The sequence below is a fragment of the Dromiciops gliroides genome, chromosome 4 (assembly GCF_019393635.1).
Source record: "Dromiciops gliroides isolate mDroGli1 chromosome 4, mDroGli1.pri, whole genome shotgun sequence".
NCBI lineage: Eukaryota > Metazoa > Chordata > Mammalia > Microbiotheria > Microbiotheriidae > Dromiciops > Dromiciops gliroides.
The window spans coordinates 123826952-123844031 of NC_057864.1; the positions used below are offsets into that span (position 1 = coordinate 123826952).

The 17080-nt window shown below is 36.4% G+C and overlaps 1 long non-coding RNA gene across 1 annotated transcript in view; it reads right to left on the reverse strand.

Moving 5' to 3' along the window:
* Positions 1-2082: 2082 nt before the first annotated feature.
* LOC122752626 overlaps positions 2083-17080 on the reverse strand; it is a 144377-nt gene continuing 129379 nt past the window's right edge. Inside the window, exon 3 of the long non-coding RNA XR_006356196.1 lies at positions 2083-2528. This is a non-coding gene — a long non-coding RNA (uncharacterized LOC122752626). The remainder of the gene's footprint in view (positions 2529-17080) is intronic.

A 17080-nucleotide genomic window follows, 5' to 3' on the forward strand; every position in this document is an offset into this window, starting at 1 on the left:
GAGCTTTCAGCCAAAGAGAAACAATTTTTAGTTCTTTCAGATAGGATGATATAGTTAATGTTCATGTCCTTCAGAAGAGGTAGAGGTTCAGGAATCAGCTCCTGCTGGGCAGCCCATGTCTGCTCAGAGAACTAGGCATTCTTGAACAAAGAGATAAGCTTGGAAATGTCTACATCAAACATTTCTGGTTGGTAGTCATTGATCTATGCTCAGGGAAGAGACACAACAGCAGAAGGAACCAGAGATCCAGGTTCACCTAGGCAAGAATATGGTGTTACTACCATATGCTTGAATTATGGATCGCCACTGCCACTGAGAGGAGGGAAGAAATATTATGAACTCTCCTGCTAGAAATCAAGCAGAGAGCTGGAAGAATCTCAAAGGAATCTACTCAGAAAAGAAAGGGTGAATCTACTCTATGACTCTGTTCATATCCTATTGAGAGATGGAAGAGGTTTCTTCAGGCTCACTCAGTCACCATATACCTCTGCTACGACCCCAGACAATACAAATCAAGTCCAGGATGACCAATCAGGAGTTGCTGTGTTATGTATCTGCTTTAGCAAGGGATTAGGGTACATGTCCCCACACACAGGGGTCAGAATGTTTGCTCCATTCTATAGAAGAACACCAGTCCACTCTGATACATGATATATAAATAAATGAATAAATGATATAGATAATAGATGGAAGGAAGGAAGGAAGGAAGGAAGGAAGGAAGGAAGGAAGGAAGGAAGGAAGGAAGGAAGGAAGGAAGGAAGGAAGGAAGGGAGGGAGGGAGGGAGGGAGGGAGGGAGGGAGGGAATTTAAATAACCACATAAGACAGTACAAGAGATTTTACAAGGCAGTACCTGCTCAAATAATACAGATCAGTACTAAAGAGTTAAGAGGAGAAGTTCCTTTTGAACTGGAGTGATCAGGGAAATTTTCCTGAAGAATAGGACTTGAATATAGTGGAGAAACAGCAGGGGGCATTCTCAGTACTTACTGAGTCCCCAGTATTCACACTGTTTAAAGTTATACAAAGGATACAAATACAATAAAATATAAAAATACAAAATAAATTGATGATTCAAGAGAAGTAGAATTGACCTTAAGGAATTTATCATGTAGGTATGGAGAAAGAAAAAATATTTTTATGAAACAACTAGAAAAATATTAATAGTGTAGCAATGTGATATTTTAACACCGATTTTATCCATGGGTGCTAAAGGGACCCCATTCTTCCTTTCTATAACCTTCAAACACACACACACACACACACACACACAACCTGGGTTCAAGTTCTGAGTCTATCATTCACTAATTGTACCACCCTGGACAATGTCAGCAAACCCCTTTATGCCTTTGTTCCCTTATCCTGAAAATGGGGATAATATAGGAGGTATTAACTTGATACCAACAGACTCCAATGGATATATTTCAGAAGGTCCATGATTTTGATTTTTTAAATATATTTTAGTTATTCTTTTTCAATATAATTTGTTTCCTCTGTAATCTATGCATTTCATTTTATGCATTAAAAAGAGTTATTCTGAGGAGGGGTCAGAGGCTGTACCTAATTACCTAAGGGGTCTGTGACATATAAATAAGCTAAAAACCCCTTGAGTATTGGTATCAGCCTTATTCACAGATATGTTGTGAGAGACTAGCTTCTTCAGCAAACAGAAACAGCTGAGCTTAGCAGCAAGTTCTCAAACATAACTATTTGAAGTAGGAAGATACTAATGGCCTACCTTTCCTCCCATGCCACCAAGTCATACCCTAGGTGACTACCACCAAGGGATGTGCTAGAATCAGCTCTAACCAGATGGAAAAAGCTGATAGTTAAATGTCCAGTGTGTGCATTTATGCCACAGAAATTGACAAATGCTACAAACTGTGTTTTAATTTGTTTTTTTTTTAATTTTGTTGATTTCTAAGAATATGATGGAGAAAATGTTAACAATGCAAATTAAAATTAAAAGTATGTGGGGGCAGCTAGGTAGCACAGTGAATAAAGTACTGGCCCTGGATTCAGGAGGACCTGAGTTCAAATCTGGCCTCAGAAATTTGACACTTACTAGCTGTGTGATGCTGGGTAAGTCACTTAACCCTCATTACCCTGCAAAAAAAAATTTTTAAAGGGTGTCCTGTATACTTTTTTTGGGGGGGAGAGGGAAGCTTGTTGTTAGACATTTATCAGTATCATACTGCCCCCACTCCACCCTGCTCCACAGATGTAGCCTCCCTCAATGCCTCTCTTTTAGTGTTCCAATGATCTCAGCCCATGGGGACTTGTTTTGAACTATCAGCCTCTCCCTTTATAGCACTGTATCCCAGCATCTCTTCCCCATTCGAGTCTTGTGTCTTGATGTCTGAGATTTCTTCTGGAAGTCACCTTTCATGCTGCTGCCCCAGGTATGATTGGTGGTGCTTCAGAGACCAGAATTTTATAATTCCCTCTCCCTCATCACAAATGAGATCATTGTGCTTCTTATAGGTCTTTGATTCCTTTTCATGTTGAAGACAGATTACTTTTCCTTTCCTGCAATAGGAAAAAAGAAAAAATTAGATTTACTTTTCGAGGCTTAGATGCTAGAGTCACCTGATGTTATAAGGCATTGAAGTAATGGATGCGTGCCCATTCATACTTGCTGTATTCCCAACTCACTCAATTTCCAGACCACTCTACCTCTTCAGTTGCCTTGGTCCTTTCCCAGATACCCAATGAAATGTAAGATTCTTGAAGGTAGAACAATCTTATTTTCTCTGTATTTGTATCTCCCACCTGTAACACAGTGATTAATACATTGTAAAAGCTTTATGAATGCTGTCTGTCTGTCTGTCTCTATCTAATCTATCGATCCACCTATCTATCATCTATCTATCTATTTATCTATCTATCTATCTGTCTGTTTTAGGTGGCTAGAAAACCAACATAAATGGCACCTGGACTCTCAGTGCTACCAAATGGTCTATTCAGCATCTATAAATACTTAAGTACTTGGCCAAGGGGTGTTCCATCTTCATAGTAAATAGAATGTTAAGGATAGGCTTCTTGAGGCCCTCTGGTAAATATGTTCTCTCTACCAGTCTTCTGCCACCACTATAGAATCTTTGGGGCACACTCCAATTGTGGTTTGAAAGCTTTCTCTCAAGATAAGCAACACATTTCATCATGAAACAAAATAACTATCATTACCTGCAAGAGGTTCCCTTGGCTAACCTGCTGACATGACAACCTTCCCATGGTTTGGGTACATGCCTCTATTAAATCAAATTGTTGGCTGAAGGCAACAGATAAAGCCCCACAACAGAGTCTAAAAGATCTGAATTCAAAACCTGCTTTAGATATTTATTAGTTGTGTTAACCATGGAAATTCAAATTAACCTCTCTGGATCTCAGTTTCCTCAATTGTAAAAGGTGGAAAGAAAGATCAGATGACCTTAAAGGTCCCTTTTAGCTTAAAATATATAATTTTATGACATAGGTATCATTTTCCCAACATTGATCTCTATGAGGACCATTATTTGCTGAGCAAGTCCTTCCAGAAGCCCAGGATTTCATAACCAGCCTTCAAATTTTTCCTTTCTCCTTTTCTGAAGAAAAAGCTGGAAACGCTCCATTGCATCAGGCAGCTCACAGAATTCAGTAGTCCCATTATCTTCCTTCCTAAGAACCTTCACTAGTGCCTTATATCTCCCATACCAAATGGCCTACGGCCACGGTCAGGCCTTCCAAGGTGTCTTCAGATATATGTAGTCCATAAGAAGTCCCCAGATAAGTAGATACACTATGCACCAGCTCTCTAATAACTGGACACTATGGTCAGCACTCAATATGTATACAATATAAAACAATGAACATGAACTTAGACACACTTCAAAGATAGTGGAGAATAGAAGGGCCTGGATTGCTATGAGGTCACAAAGAGTTGGACATGACTGAATGACTGAACAACAACAACAAAGTGTAATGGTACAATTCAGGGGCCTAATAACGCTTCTCAGAATCATGTCTTTACCCAAGGAACATCCTTCCATCACCCACAGACACCAGTATCTAACTCATTTTAATCTTCCCCAAAATATGTACATCCCCTTTTCTAGCACTCTGGTTATCAAGACATTAAACATAGGAAAAAAGTCTCGTTTCCATAACGAAAAGGTAGCAGACTCTTGGGACCTATAGATGGCCATTAGAATTCTCCAATTTCCATAAAATAAGAGGAAAGATTCATCCATGAGGCCTCTATACAATCAAAGAAAATTCTTCCCACTTTCTAAAGAAATTCATGCAATTGTTCTTCCACTTATTACTACCTTGATGACTCAGATCAATAGAGAATCAATCTTACTTCCAAGCCTGAACTGAGACCTATGCAGCATGCATGACTCACTGATCTTGTCAAGTCTTCCTGGGGACATGGTATGGTATTCCCATACAATCTGTTGCCACCCACTCCCCATTTTGTGTCGCTCACATGCTGCCTCCAAGTCCACATGATGTTATTGCCTTTCTGAGTGTAAGGGGGTAAAATTCTAGCTATACTGTCTAAATATCTAATGAGTGGTTGCCAATAAAATTATAAGCTTTAGCAAGAGTTTAGACTTTTAAGCATTTATTAAGCAGAATAAGAATTTGGTGCAGAGAGAGAGAAAGGCCTAGATTCATCTATCTATCTCGGAGTTACAGTTCTCCTGCTCTGCTCTCCATAAGAGTCCTAGCAAAAAGAGCAAGAGAACCTGCCTTTCCCTTCTTCCTCCCACAGCAAACGTTACTTCCTGACACCAAAGAAAAGCCACAAGTCTTGCCCTCAGGTGCTTTCTCCTCATGGCAGAGCTTTCCTACAGTCATTCCAATCATTACATTGAGTCTATCTTCTTAATCTGAGCAACCTCCTTCAAGTGGAAGTAAGTTTCAAGTGTCCAAGGCCAGATTCGAACTCAAGTTCTCCTGAATCCAGGGCTAGTGCTTTATCCACTTCACCACCTAGTTTGCCCACCCCCCCCCTTAAGTGAATTTTTTAAAAAGAGAGAAGAGTTGAACATGACTATATTTCCTAATATTGCTAATTCTAGATCTAAATTCTACACTGTCTCCTTGCCCTCCCTCCACTAGCCACCCATGAATATGCACATATTTTTATGTGTCTATGTTCAGCAAAGCAATTTCCATAAACCTGGTTCTTAGCCCATAATAATGAAACTTGAGTCAAGTAATTATAATCAATTATTTACAGCAAAACAATATAGCAGGGCCATAATATGTTGCTTTGCTTTGGAAGTCATCCATATAAATAATCTCTATCTCTGATGAAATTAACTGTTTACCTAAATTATAGAAAATGAAGAAGTGATATTTCCTCTTCTCCATCTGACTCTCAAAAGTTCTCAATTATGCCTTCCAGAAAATCTTTTCATATTCTCAAATCACAATTCAAATAAAATAGGTAAAATAATAGGTAAGAGGAGAGGGTTTGGACTGAAGGTCAGTCTGAAGTCTTTTTATGCCCTTTGGAGTTCAAAGTATATGTTTCACTTTTCTCACTATTGTCCAATGTGTTTTCCCTTTGACTTCTGAAGAAGAAATGTGATTGCTAAGGATTATCATTTTGAGAAGTATTTCACCATAAGAAACCAAAAGCAGAGGTCCAATGGAGATTTGATAAAATATGATTTTACCCTCATTGGAGAAAATACTCAGCATGCATGCTTTACTGATAATGGGTCAGTTGGACCCTGTTCCTCTAAGAAAAAAGGCACATTGCTTTCTAAGCCATAGACAGTACCCAAGTTGGGGTTTTGTTCTTATTTCTAGGAAACAGGAATGCAATTGATTTATAACTATAAAGGCTAGGTATGAGGTGTTCTCCTTCCTTTGAGCCTTATATGAAACAGTACAATGTTTCTATGCAAAAACTGTCATGATAATAAGCTTTACAAAGAAGACAGTCAAGTAGTGTTCCTTCATGATTTGGTACCGCAAGAATTCTAGATATACCAGAAACAAAAATTGGAAATACAATACCCCATTTGCTGGAAATGTTTCAGACCTGATGACATTGACCACAAAAGCAGAGAAACTAAGAGGGAACATGAAAAGATGGAAGACATAAATATTTTCATTATAACAAAATTAGAAAAAAAGATTACCAGTCCTAGGCAAGCACTTCACTCTTTTATTGTCAATATCAATTTCAATTCCATTGTCACACAAAAATGTACTGTCAACTCATAAACCCAGGTATAGGGTAACTAAGTAATAACTTCATTTCAAGGGGAGGGGAAGAGGGGAGGGATGGGAAGAGAAGGAAAGGAAAGGGAAGGGGACTTGGAATACTAAAGGATATCAGAAATCCTAGATTCCTACAATTAGTAATTAAAAACAAAAGTAAAAAAATTAAGAGGATCTGAATCAAAACAGATGTAAGAACAAAATAAATCATCTAGCAACAATTTTAGTACAGAAGCTTGAGAAGGAAAGAAACCAGAGAAGAACACAATCCAATGAAAAGAAGCATGTGGACAATTTCTTGGCAATGTATATAATCTTAAGAATTCCAACACAACTGAAAACACAGGTTGTCTCAAATGAAAAACAGAAAGTGGGCACAACTTATATAATGAATGACTGGACAGTTACATCATGAGAAATGATTGAACCAATAATTATTGATCTTATTTATGCTTTCTACTCTCCAGTTTTGCAGAATAGCTATCTGTTTTAAACACTTCACATTGGTGTATGGGTTACTAGCCAAAAGTACTTTACCAATTTCCTTTCAGTTATAAACCAGATTATACTTTCTTGAAAGAAAGCATCACATAATAAGTAATAAAAGATGAGACCACCAGTGACTACATGAAATTTAAGCCAAATGTAGATTTAAATAAAGTATTCATAGCTGTTTAACTAAAAAAAAATCTATAAATAATTACATGAAAATAATATATTAACTGGGGAATACAAGAGTATGTCAAAAAAGTTTCTGGAGGTGAGAAGGGCAACTCATTGATTCCTTAATTACAAGTCCTCCCAAAGTACCATAATATTCATTCTGTTTTTATTCATTATTGCAAAGCCTTTGATTCAGTCATGTACTTAAGGCTTATTCATGTACTTCAAGAATATAAATGCAGACCCATGTATTGTTAGAACATTAGTGTATTTGATATTCGTGACAAAACTATTCTTATTTAAAACACACCACCAACACAATGTCAAAGAGAATTGATTTAAAAGGTGGCACTTTTCAGAGTGACAGTTTCAGCTCATTATGGTTCTGTCTACTCTTAAATCCATTATCATTTAGCCTTAAATCCATTATTATCTCAACTAAATAGCTCTAAGTATTAATTTCCTAAATTAAAGAGGGAATCAAACCAAAGCAACTTAGTAATCACTTAATATAAATGGAAGGTGTCATGCTATATCAATCCAAATACTTTAAGCGGCTTGTACATCTTAGAGCATCTTTATCAAATTATATCAAATAATGATTAGATTTGATTACCGCAACATTCTTTTAAATGTAAAAAGAGTTATTTTTGTTTTGTTTGATTTTATTCTTAAGACTGAATCTCCCTAAATCACCCAGATAGGATAGCTCCCCACAAATAGGGGTTCACCATATTAATATAAAGATAGTGTGGTCAGTCTTATTATGCATCAATAAAGATAAAGATTGAAGGCTTTGAAATTGAATTCACGAAAATGATACTAGTAAATGCCTTGGTCTCCTCTGGCCAGAAAACATATGAAGCTTAAAGATAGCAAAGAGAAGGATGTAGTTGAATATGTTGAAAGGCTTATTAGAACCATGAGCTCATGATGATAAGTGAGATGAGCAGAACCAGAAGAACATTGTACACAGTATCATCAACATTGAGTGTTGATCTACTGTGATGGACTATATTCTTCTCACCAATGCAATGGCACAGAAGAGTTCCAGGGAACTTGTGATGGAAGAGGATCTCCAAATCCAAGAAAAAAAAAAAAAAAAGAACTGCGGAGCATAGATGCTGAATGAACCATACGAATTCTTTTGTTTTTGATGCTCTTTTTTTCTATTTTGAGGTTTTTCATCATTGCTCTGATTTTTTCTCTTATAACATTACTAGTGCAGAAATAGGATTAATGTTATTATGTGTATATATATATATAACCTATATCAGATTACCTGCTGTCTAGGGGAGGGGGGAGGGAGGGGAGGGAGGGAGAAAAATCTGAAATTGGAAAGCTTGTATAAACAAAAGTTGAGAACTATCTTTACATGTAATGGAAAAAAATAAAATACTTTATTAATTTAAAAAATAAAAAAAGAACCATGAGCTCAAAGATGAATAGGAAGTATATATTCAAAGCAACAACCATCATACAATAGCACTCTTAATGTACATATTCAATATTGGTTTTTATTTATTTAATTAAAAAAATTTATATCTTCAGTATTGTAAGATAGATTATAAAAGATTTGGAAAATATTCACCCTAAAACCTATACTGTTAATAAAACACCAGGGGAAAGAGCAAGATGGCAGAGAAGAATCAGCAAGCTGCCTGAGCTCTCCTTCTGTTCCCTCAAAAAGAACATTAATTCAAGCCCCTGGACGGATTCTGAAACTATAAAACCTGCAAAGAGACAGAGAGACACAGTCTTCCACCAGAGATAATTTAGAAGACTTCAGGAAAAGGTCGGTCTGACTTGGGCAAAAGGGAGGCACAGCACAGGGCAGCAGCCCAGCGCCTAGGGGGTTGGGGCAAGTCAGCAGGAGCTGTGGGCCACAGCGGAACAACTGAGGCCCCTGGAACCTGGCTCAAAAATCTGGTGGCCAAGCAGTACAGTGGAAAAACCTACCTGCACCAGCTGAGAGGGCAAGTTGCCAGCTGTAGGGCCACGAACAGGACAGGCGCGACTAGGCCCACTGATCCAAGCACATTCAGACAGGAAGTGGGGGGGGGGCAGGGAATTGCACACACAAACTCCTCAGTGTAAAAAACTTGTGAAACAGCACCTATACCCCTGCACAAGAAGCCCAGAACAGGGACCCTGGTGCCCCCAGAGCAGACTTCAACTTAAAAAATAAATAAATAAGCTGCAGTAATGAGTAAGAAGCAAAAAAGAGCCCTCTCCATTGAGAGCTTCTATATCAATAAGGAAGAAGCAAACGCAAACTCAGATGAGGACAGTACCCTCAAATTGCCTACATGTGAAGCCTCATGAGTGAAGGTGAATTGGTCTCAAGAACAAAAAGCCTTCCTGGAAGAGCTCAAAAAGGATTTTAAAAATCATTTGAGAGAGGTAGGAGAAAAAATGGGGAGAGAAATGAAAGCAAAACAAGAAAACTATGAAAAAAGAATCAGCAGCTTGGAAAAGGAAGCACAAAGATTGACTGCAGAAAACAATCCCTTAAAAAATTCATCTGGCCAAATGGAAAAAAAAGGTGAATAATCTCATTGAAGAAAACAATGCCTTAAAAATTAAAATTGGAAAGTTGGAAGATAAGGAATCCATAAGACAGCAGGAATCACTCAAGCAGAATCAAAAGAATGAAAAAATAGAAGAAAATGTGAAATACCTCATTGGAAAGACAACTGATCTGGAAACAGGTCCCCCAGAAGAGACCAATTTTAGAATCATTGGACTGCCTGAAAGCCATGATCAGAAAAATCATCTAGACACCATATTCCAGGAAATTATTAAGGCGAACTGCCCTGATATTATAGAATCAGAGATAAAATCACCAATGAAAGAATCCACCATCACCTCCTGAAAGAAGATCCCAAAGGAAAACTCCAAGGAAATTGTAGCCCAACTCCAGAATTATCAGGTGAAGGAGAAAATACTCCAAGCAGCAGAAAGAAGCAATTTAAATATCATGGAGCCACAGTCAGGGATTGCTAGGACCTGGCAGCTTCAACATTAAAGGACCGCAAGGCTTGGAATATGATATCCGGAAGGCAAAGGAGCTTGGATTGCAGCCAAGAATCTATTACCCAGCAAAATGTGCATTCTCTTTCAGGGGAAAGGATGGACATTCAATGACATTGGGGACTTTCAATGTTTCTGATGAAAAGACCAGAACTGACTAGAAATTCAATCTTAACATACAAGACTCAAGAGAAGTTTAAAAGGTAAACAGAGGGGGAAAAAAAAGTTACTCAATTAGATTAAACTGTTTACATTCCTACATGGGAAGATAATACTCATAACTCTTAAGGAACTATAATGTATTTGGGCAGAGAGAAGGACTTTACATGGAGGGTATACAATATAAATTGTCTTCGATGTGATGATACAAGAAAATTAAGGGGTTAAAAGGAGTCTATGGGGGAGGAGAGGAAAAGGGGAGGTGGAATGGGAGTGATTATATCATATGAAGAGGTGAAAAAAAAACTATTACAATAGAGGGAAAGAAAGGAGGGGTGAAATTGTTTCAACCCTACTCTCATTAGATTTGATTCAAAGAGGAAATAAATATATGTTCACTTGGGATAAAGAAAACAGCTCATTCTTTAGGGAAGCAAAAGGGGAATGGAAAGGGGTGACTGATAGAAGGGAGGACAAAAGCAAGGGAGAACAGGGTAAAGAAAAGAGAGGGGGGTGATAAAAAGGGAGGGCAGATTGGAGGAGGTAGGGGTAAGAAGCAAAATGTCTGTGAGGAGGAATAGGGTAAAAGAGGGGGAAAAAGTACAAAGGTGGTAAATAGAATGGAGGGGAATAGACAGTTAGTAATAATAACTGTGAATGTGAATGGGATGAATTCTGCTATAAAACAGAAGTGAATTGCAGAGTGGTTTAAAAACCAGAATCCTACAATATGCTGTTTACAAGAAACACATTTGAAGCAGAGAGATACACACAGAGTAAAGGTAAAAGGCTGGAGCAGAATATATTATACTTCAGCTGAAGTGAAAAAAGCAGGGGTAGCAATCCTTATCTCAGACAAAGTTCAGGCAAAAATAGATCTCATTAAAAGAGATAAAGAAGGAAACTACATCTTGCTAAAAGGTACTATAGATAATGAAACAATATCAATATTAAATATGTATGCGCCAAGTGGTATAGATCCAAATTTCTTAGAGGAGAAGTTAAATCCCCAATTAGATACTAACTAGAGATCCAGAAAATTAAAGGAGAAATAATAAGATGAAAGCAAAAAAAAAAACAACTATAGAATAATCAATAAAACTAAGAGCTGGTTTTTATGAAAAAACCAATAAAATAATGGTTAATTTGGGGATTTCTAATTTGTTCTTTTTCCTAGCTTTTTAAGTTGCTTGCCCAATTCATTAATCTCCTCTTTCTCTTTTTTATTCATGTAAGCATTTAGAGCTATAATTTTACCCTAAGCACTGCTTTGGCTGTATCCCATAGATATTGGTATGTTGTCTCATTATAGTCATTTTCTTGGAATAGTTATTGATTGTTTCTAGGATTTCTTAATTGGCCATTCATTCTTTAGAATGAAAATTATTTAGTTTCCAATTGATTTCATTCTACTTTTCCCTGGCTCTTTCTTACATGTCATTTTATTGCATCATGATCTGAAATGGATGCATTTACTAATTCTGCCCTTTCTACATTTAACTATGATGTTTTTGTGCCCTAATACATGGTCAATTTATGAAAATGTGCCATGTACTGCTGAGAAAAAGGTATATTCCTTTCTATCCCCATTCAATTTTCTCTAGACATCTATCATGTCTAACTTTTCTAGTAAATCTATTCACCTCTTTCACTTCTTTCTTATTTTTTTTTGGCTAGATTTAATACTAATTCTGAGAGGGGAGAGATTCAGATCCCCACTAGTATAGTATTACTGTCTAATTCCTCCTTGTAACTCATTTAACTTCTCCTTTAAGAACTTGGATGCTATACCACTTGGCGCAAAACATATTCAATATGATATTACTTCATTATCTATAGTACCTTTAAGCAAGATGTAATTTCCTTCCTTATCTCTTTTAATGAGGTCTATTTTTTGCCTGCACTTTGTCTGAGATAAGGATTGCTATCCCTGCTTTTTTACTTTAGCTGAAGCATAATATATTCTACTCTAGCCTTTTACCTTTACTCTGTGTGTATCTCTCTGCTTCAAATGTTATTCTTGTAAACAGCCTATTGTAGATTCTGGCAGCTAGGTGGTGCTGGGGATAGAGTACTGGCCCTGGAGTAAGGAGGACCTGAGTTCAAATTTGGCCTCAGACACTTGACACTACTAGGTGTGTGACCCTGGGCAAGTTACTTAACATTCATTGCCCCATCCCTCCAAAAAAGCTACATTTCTAGTAAAATATTAAATAATACAGGTGATAATAATGGACATCCCTGTTTTCATCCAAATCTTATTGGGAATGTCTCTAACTAATCCTCATTACATATAATGTTTCATGATGGTTTGAAGAAGATACTGCCTTATTATTTTAAGGAAATCTCCATTTTATTACTATGCTCTCTAGTGTTTTTAATGGGAATGAGTGCTGTATTTTGTCAATAGCTTTCTCTGCAAGCTTTTGACTAAATACAGCACCCATTCCTAATAAAAACACTAGAGAGTTTAGGAATAGGTGGAGCTTTCCTTAAAATAATAAACAGTATCTACCTGAAAGCATCAGCAAGTATAATATGCAATGGAGATAAATTAGAGGCCTTCCCAATAAGATCAGGGGTGAAACAGGGATGTCCATTATCACCCCTATTATTTAATATTGTCCTAGAAATGTTAGCTATAGCAATCAGAGAAGAGAAAGGAATTAAAGGAATTAGAATAGGCAAGGAGGAAACAAAACTATCACTCTTTGCAGATGATATGATGGTATACTTAAAGAATCCTAGAGAATCAACTCAAAAATTACTTGAAACAATTAACAACTTTAGCAAAGTAGCAGGATATAAAATAAGTCCACAAAAATCATCAGCATTTCGATACATGACCAACAAAGTCCAGCAACAAGAGATAGAAAAGAGAAATTCCATTTAAAGTAACGGTAGATAATATAAAATACTTGGGAGTCTACTTGCCAAGACAAACCCAGGAACTCTATGAACACAACTACCAAACACTCTTCACACAAATCAAATCAGATCTAAATAATTGGAAAGATATCAATTGCTCATGGATAGGCCAGAGCTAATATAGAAAAATGACAATACTGCATAAATTAATTTACTTATTCAGTGCCATACCAATCAGAATACCTAAAAATTATTTTATAGAGCTAGAAAAAATAATAACAAGATTCTTCTGGAAAAACAAAAAATCAAGAATATCCAGGGAAATAATGGGAAAAAAAAATTCACAGGAAGGTGGGTTAGTGGTACCAAACCTGGAGCTCTAACTATAAAGCGGCCAGTCATCAAAACTATCTGGTACGGGCTAAAAAATAGAGTGGTAGATCAATGGAATAGGCTAAGCTCAGGAAATGCAGTAGTAAATGACACTAGTAATGTAGTTTTTGAAAACCCAAAGACTCCAGCTTCTGGGATAGGAACTCAGTATTTGACAAAAACTTCTGGGAAGACTGGAAGATAGTATGGCCAGAAAATTAGGCATAGACCAACATCTTACACCTTATACTAAAATAAGGTCAAAATGGATACATGATTTAGACATAAGAGGTGATACCAGAGGTAAATTAGGAGAGAAAGGTATAGTCTACCTATCAGATCTATGGAAAGGAAAACAGTTTTTGACCAAACAAGAGATAGAGTATATTATAAAATGCAAAAGGATGATTTAGATTACATTAAATTAAAACAATTTTTGTACAAACAGAAGCAATGCATCCAAATTAGACGGGAGGCAGAAAGCTGGGAAACAATTTTTATTGGCCAGTATTCTGATAAAGGCCTAATTTCTAAAATATATAGGGAACTAAATCAAATTTATAAGAAACCCAAGTCATTCCCCCAATTAAGAAATGGTCAAAGGATATGAACAGGCAGTTTTCTGATGAAGAAACCAAAGCTATCTATTCCCATATGAAAAAATGCTCCAAATCTCTAATGATTAGAGAGATGCAAATAAAAACTACTCTGAGGTACCACCTGACAGCTATCAGATTGGCTAAAATGACAAAAAAGGAAAATAATAAATGTTGGAGAAGCTGTGGGAAAATTGGAACACTAATCCATTGTTGGTGGAGCTGTGAACTCATCCAACCATTCTGGAGAGCAATTTGGAATTATGCCCAAAGGGCAATAAAGCTGTGCATACCCTTTGACCCAACAATACCACTTTTGGGTCTTTTTCCCAAAGAGATCATGGAAGGGGGAAAGGGACCCATATGTACAAAAATATTTATAGCTGCTCTTTATGTGGTGGCAAAGAATTGGAAGTTGAGGGGGTGCCCATCATTTAGGGAATGGCTGGACAAGTTGTGGTATATGAATACAATGGAATATTATTGTGCTATGAGAAACAATGAGCAGGAGGAGTTCAGAAAAACCTGGAGGGTCTTGCGTGGGCTGATGATGAGTGAGATGAGCAGAACCAGAAGAACATTGTACACAGTAACATCAACATTGAGTGTTGATCTACTGTAATGGACTATATTCTTCTCACCAATGCAATGGTACGGAGGAGTTCCAGGGAACTCATGATGGGGGAGGATCTCCAAATCCAGGAAAAAAAAAAAAAGAACTGCGGAGTATAGATGCTGAGTGAACCATGCTGTTTCTTTTGTTTTTGATGCAGTTGTTTTTTTTCTATTTTGAGGTTTTCCATCATTGCTCTGATTTTTTTTTCTTATAGCATGACTAATGCAGAGATAGGATTAATGTTATTATGTGTGTGTATATATATAACCTATATCAGATTACCTGCTGTCTAGGGGAGGGGGGAGGGAGGGGAGGGAGGGAGAAAGATCTGAAACTGTAAAGCTTGTATAGACAAAGGTTGGGAGCTATCTTTGCATGTAATGGAAAAAAATTAAAATACTTTATTAATTTAAAAAATGAAAAGGTTGATGCTACCACCAATGAAGTCAAAATTAAATCAATAATTATGAATTATTTTGCCCAACTGTATGCCAACAAATTTGACAATCTAAATGAAATGGATGAATATTTACAAAAACACAAACTACCCAGGTTAACTGAAGAGGAAATAAAATCTTTAAATAAACTCATATTAGAAAAAGAAATTGAACAAGCCATTAATGAACTCCCTAAGAAAAAATCCCCAGGGCCAGATGGGTTTACAGGTGAATTTTACCAAACATTTAAAGAACAATTAATTCCAATATTATACAAATTATTTGGAAAAATAGGTGAAGAAAGAGTTCTACCAAATTCATTTTTTGATATAAATATGGTGGTGATACCAAAACCAGGCAAAGCAAAAACAGAGAAAGAAAATTGTAGACCAATTTCCCTAAGGAATATTGATGCTAAAATCTTAAATAAGATATTAGCAAAGAGATTGCAGCAAGTGATCACCAGGATAATACACTATGACCAGGTGGGTGTTATACCAGGAATGCAGGGCTGCTTTAACATTAGGAAAACTATTAACATAATCAACCACATCAATAAGAAAACTAACCAAAATCATATGATTATCTCAATAGATGCAGAGAAAGCTTTTGACAAAATACAGCACCCCTTCCTAATAAAAACACTAGAGAGTTTAGGAATAGGTGGAACTTCCTTAAAATAATAAACAGTATCTACCTAAAATCATCAGCAAGCATATATGCAATGGAGATAAATTAGAGGCCTTCCCAATAAGATCAGGGGTAAAACAGGGATGTCCATTATCACCCCTATTATTTAATATTGTACTAGAAATGTTAGCTTTAGCAATCAGAGAAGAAAAGGAATTAAAGGAATTAGAATAGGCAAGGAGGAAACAAAACTATCACTCTTTGCAGATGATGTGATGGTATACTTAAAGAATCCTAGAGAATCAACTCAAAAATTACTTGAAACAATTAACAACTTTAGCAAAGTAGCAGGATATAAAATAAATCCACGTAAATCATCAGCATTTCTATATATGACCAACAAAGCCCAGCAGCAAGAGATAGAAAGAGAAATTCCATTTAAAGTAACAGTAGATAATATAAAATACTTGGGAGTCTACTTGCCAAGACAAACCCAGGAACTCTATGAACGCAACTACCAAACACTCTTCACACAAATCAAAGCAGATCTAAATAATTGGAAAGATATCAATTGCTCATGGATAGGCAGAGCTAATATAGTAAAAATGACAATACTGCCTAAATTAATTTACTTATTCAGTGCCATACCAATCAGACTACCTAAAAAGTATTTTATAGAGCTAGAAAAAATAATAACAAAATTCATCTGGAAAAACAAAAAAACAAGAATATCCAGGGAAATAATGAAAAAAAATTCACAGGAAGGTGGGTTAGTGGTACCAAACCTGGAGTGGCAGTAATCAAAACTATCTGGTACTGACTAAGAAATAGAGTGGAGGATCAATGGAATAGGCTAGGCACAGGAAAGACAGTAGTAAATGACGCTAGTGATGTAGTGTTTGATAAACCCAAAGACTCCAGCTTCTGGGATAGGAACTCAGTATTTAACAAAAACTGCTGGGAAAACTGGAAGATAGTATGGCAGAAATTAGGCATAGACCAACATCTTATACCTTATACTAAAATAAGGTCAAAATGGATATATGATTTAGACACAAGAGGTGATACCATAGGTAAATTAGGAGAGAAAGGTATAGTCTTCCTTTCAGATCTTTGGAAAGGAAAACAGTTTTTGACCAAACAAGAGATAGAGAATATTATAAAATGCAAAATGGATGATTTCGATTACATTAAATTAAAAAAAATTTGTACAAACAGAAGCAATGCATCCAAAATTAGAAGGGAGGTAGAAAGCTGGGAAACAATTTTTATGGCCAGTACTTCTGATAAAGGCCTCATTCTAAAATATATAGGGAACTAAATCAAATTTATAATATTCCAAGTCATTCCCCAATTGAGAAATGGTTAAAGGATATGAACAGGCAGTTTTCTGATGAAGAAACCAAAGCTATCTATTCCCATATGAAAAAATGCTCTAAATCTCTAATGATTAGAGAGATGCAAATCAAAATAACTCTGAGGTAC